This window comes from Morone saxatilis, unplaced genomic scaffold, assembly GCF_004916995.1.
Source record: "Morone saxatilis isolate NCDOM2014 unplaced genomic scaffold, NCSU_SB_2.0 Contig20, whole genome shotgun sequence".
NCBI classification, from domain to species: Eukaryota; Metazoa; Chordata; class Actinopteri; family Moronidae; genus Morone; species Morone saxatilis.
In genome coordinates this window covers 3,297,496-3,302,317 of record NW_023339763.1, presented here as the reverse complement: position 1 = coordinate 3,302,317, position 4,822 = coordinate 3,297,496, and positions in this window count along the sequence as shown.

The window sequence follows — 4,822 nt, the reverse complement described above, 5'->3', positions numbered from 1 at the left end:
CTAAAAAAAAAAAAAAAAGAGGGGTGATTTATTGGGAAAGCCTCACCGAAGTCGGCGCGTGACCGCGGAGCTTGTGTGAAACCATAAAAATGTATATAAAGTGTTAGAGTAAATAAAAGATAAAAGTGACATACGATCCCGTCCGCACAATAACAACACAGGCACAATGCGGAGAGTACCCGGGCGTCTCACCGCCCCGCAGACACCAACAAACAGCCCGGCAGTTTGGTGTTGTTGCGTTTAAACGTTCAACATGAAAACGGATTGTTTTTTTTTTTTTTTTTTTTTTTTGTAAGCTTCGGGGAAAAAATTTAAGCTCAATTCAAAAAAAACAAAAAGTGACAGAAAACTCTATACATCTGCGGGTTTGAGCCCAAGGGTCTTAACGAACCCGCGGGCTTTTACCGCCGTTTTTAGCCAGCAGCTGGTGGGTCGTTATTAACTTATATTTTAAAGTAAACAAGAAGAGAAAACACAATAACACAGACGCGCAGCTAACGGAGGGAAGGCTAGCTGCGGAGCTAACACGGACCATTATCATCAGTGTGTGTGTGTGTTGTGTCTGCCGCCTCACCGGAGGATGGTGTCCCGCAAGATACTCGGCTCCAGCTGGGGGAAGGTTGAGCTCCGGTAGGTCCAGTAAAGCCCGTAGCGGTCCAGGAACGGAGCAGATCGCCGGCGTAATTCGGGACTCAAACCGGGAGAACAACTTCGCCGTTTGCCGCCGGAAGCATCCACTTTTCCACACCAGGGTCAAGTCAGCCGGGAATGGAAACGGAGCACTTCCCCGCGGTGTTAACAAAATAAAAGCGGTCTTGTTTTTTTTTCATTTATTTATTGTTAAATCATCAGTTAAACTTCTTGAGTGCGACCGAGTGTTAGGGGCCAGACTGAGAGAAATAAAGAGAATAAAGTTATAACATTTCGAGAATAAAAGTCGGCTAAATATGCGAGAATTAAAGTCAGTAGTTACCGAGAATAAAGTCGTGAATATTGCGAAGATTAAAAGTCGTAATATTGCGAGAATAAAGTCGTAATATTGTGAGAATGGAAAGTGGTAACATTTGAGCGGAGAATAAATCGTAATATTCGAGAATAAAGTTCATAGTTACGAAATAAAGTCGTAATATTGCCTAGAATTAAAGTTGTAACATTACGAGAATAAAGTCGTTAATATTGCGAGAATAAACTTTTAACAGTTACGGAGAATAAAGCGTGAATATTGCGAGAATAAAGTCATAGTTACGAGAATAAAGTCGGTAATATTGCGAGGAACTAAAGTGGACATTACGAGGGAATAAAGTCGTAATATTGCTGAAATAAAGTGCATAGTACGAGAATAAAGTCGTAATATTGCGAGAATAAAGTTGTAACATTACGAGAGGATAAAGTCGTTAATATTGCCGAGAAAAATTTTGTAACATTACGAGAATAAAAGTCGTAATATTGCGGAGAATAGAAGTCATAGTGTACGAGAATAAAGTCGTAATATTGCGAGAATTAAAGTTGTAAGGCAAGTTACGAGAATTAAAGTCGTTAAGTATTGCCGAGAAGGGTAAGAGGAGTCATATTACGAGAATAAATCGTAAGTGAAGTGGCGAGCAATAATAGTTGTAAGAGGTGCGGAGGGAATAAAAGTCGTAATATTTCTCCCGAGAATAAAGTCGGTAAGTATTTTCTGAGAATAAAGTTGTAACCATTACGAGAATGAGGAAGTCGTAATAATTCGCGGAGAATAAAGTCGGTAATATCTGGCGAGAATAACAGTTGGTAACAGTTACGGAGAAGTAATAGTCGTGAATATTGCGGGAAGTAAAGGTCATCAGTTACGAGAATAAGAGTCGTGGAGTGATATTGCTTTTAATAAACGGTCGTAATATTGCCGAGGAATAAAGTTGATACAACATTACGAGAATAAAGGGGTCTGAAGTATGTGGCGAGAATCAAAGTCCATAGTTTACGAGAGATACAGGTCGGTAGATACTGGCCGCAGAATAAAGTGTGTCCATTACGAGACATAAGAGTTCCGTAGAATATTGTGAGAATAGAAGGTCATCAGTTGAGGCGAGGAATGAAAGTCGTTAATATTGCGAGAATAAACGTTGTAACAGTTACGAGAATAGAACGTCGTAATATTGCTGGAGAAATAAAGGTCATAGTTGACGAGCAATAAAGTCGTAATGATTGCGGAGAATAAAGTTGGTGAACAGTCTTACGAGCAATGCAAAGTGCCGTAATTAATATGATGCGCGCGCGGAGAATAAAGTTGTAATATTGCTGAGAATAAAGTCGTATATGCGAGAATAGAATCATAGTTGACGACCGAATGAAAAGGTCCGTTAATATTGCGAGAATAAGAGTTGTGACTATTGCGATGAAATAAGAGGGTGGCATAGTCACGAGGAATAAAGTCGTTAACATATTGTGAGAATAAAGTCATAGTTACGAGAATGAAAGTCGTAATTTGCGACGAATAAAGTGGGTTGTGAACATTACCGGAGAATAAAACCGTCGTAAATATTGCGAGAGATGAAACAGTTTCGTCAATGATTGCGAGAATAAAAGTCGTATATTGCCCGAGAATAAAACGTCACCTGAGGTTAGAGAATAAAGTCGTTAACTGAGGTTGGCGAGAATAAAGTTGGTGAACATTACGGGAGAGATAAAGTGGTGTAATATTGCCGAGAATAACAGTTGTAATATTGCCGAGAATAACAGTCGTTAATATTTGCGGAGAATAAAGTCGTTAAGTATTGCGAGCAATAAAAGGTCGTAATATTGGTGAGAATAGAAGTTGTAACATTGACGAGGAATAAAGTCGTAATATTGCGAGAATAAATGCGTAATATTGCCGAGGGAATAAAGTCTGTTAATATTGTGAGAATAAAGTTGTAACATTACGAGAATCAAAGGGTCGTAAGTATTGAGATAAAGTCATAGTTACGAGAAAAAGTGCGTAATATTGCGGAGAATGAACAGTGTAACATTACAGAATAAAGTTGCTAATATTGCGGAGAATAAATTTGTCTAACCATGTGACGAGAATAAATGTCGTAATATTGCGATTAATAGAAGGGTGCATAGTTTACGACCGAATAAAGTGTAAAGGTTGCGAGAGATAAAAGTGTGTGATCATTACGAGAATAAAGTGGTAATATTGCGAGCAATAAAGGTCGATAGTTACGAGCAAATAAATCGTAATATTGCCGGAGAAGTAAAGTTGTTAATATTGCGGACGAATAAGAGTGTCGTAACTATTTGCGCAGAATAAGAGTCGTGAATATTTCGAGAACTAAAGTTGTAACAGTTACGGACGAATAAAGTCGGTAATTTGCGAGAATGAAGAGTCCGTCAAGTATTGCGAGAATAAAGTTGTAGGACAGTTGAGCGAGGACATAAAGTCGTAAGTATTGCGGCAGACATAAAGTCCAATTACGAGATAAGAGTCCCGTACTCACCTCGCCGCACCCGAACATTAAAGTAGGGGGGCGTTTAAAAACACTAAACTACATCGTTGTGTTTAAATAAGACATATTAAATATAAAGTTGTATTATTTACACACATTCACTGTAACATTCACCCGCGAGCGTGTTCGTGTATTATATTTAAAGGTGAACTACTTCCGGTTGTGTTGCTTATTTTGGTTAACTTTACTATTTAAGTGGCTTTGCGCATGCGCCTCAAGTCTTCCTGATTAAAGTGATATTGTTTATTTGCTGAAATAAGATAAAACAGACTTTATTGATCCCACTCTGGGGGGGAAACAGCTGCTGCAGCAACATGACACAATAAATTAACTAAAGATATAATAGAAACAGAAAAATAAGAGCTGTTTGTACACTTTTTATACACAGATGTGACCGATATGGAGCAGATTGCAAAGGTCAGGAGGTGGAAATACACAAGAAACGTGTGTATATATACAGCAGTAGAGTTTAAAGGTAATATAAAGTGTAAATATAAGCTGTAATTACACAGTAAAGATGTAAAACAGTGTAAAAGATAAGAGTCAGACCGCCGAGGGAAAGAAAGACTCCAAATAAACTCTTAACATGTTATAATTAATTAATTATGTTAACATTAACAGGCTTGTTATAATATAAACAATCATTTATTGTCATATGTATCTGAGTTTATGAGAGATTGAACCCTTCGTTTAATGAATATACTTAATAATATCTTAGTTGTGAAGCGTCGCTGTTTTCTGAGCTGCTCTGCCGTTAACGCCTCACTTCCTGCATCCTTTTCAAATTAAAAGCCCCGTACAAGATTCCCGTGCGTCCTGGAAAACCTGGAAACGTAGAGACGAGTTTCCCCGATAAGAAAACACCTGGAATTTGATTTAAAATGAGCAAAAATCACTGAAACAATTCAGTTAGTCGCCACCGTTCTGTGTCGTCGGTTCGCCGGAGATTCATTAAAACGTTAAAAACAACATTTATTGGAAAACCAAAGCACTAAATCACTTTTTATACTTTTATTTGGGAGTTTTTTGAGCATCTTGTTAACGTTTAAATCCCAATCTATCGTTCGTATATGAGTTTATAAACTTTCTGTGCAGAGAAAATATAAATGTACTTATTTTTACAACCTGCTGTCGAACAAAAGGCTGGAAATAAAATCTCTTTTTGACTTTTCAGACGACGTTTAAGTGAGAACGGCTCTGTGAGTAACGAACGGAGGTCGCAGCTTTGAGTTAGATTACAATAAACCGGTATAATACGTTAATATATTTAATTAATAGGACGTTTACGGTCGAACTGTACGAGAATATGAGCAAAGAGAGTTTAAGTTGAGTCTTTTTTACAGGATACCAACGAC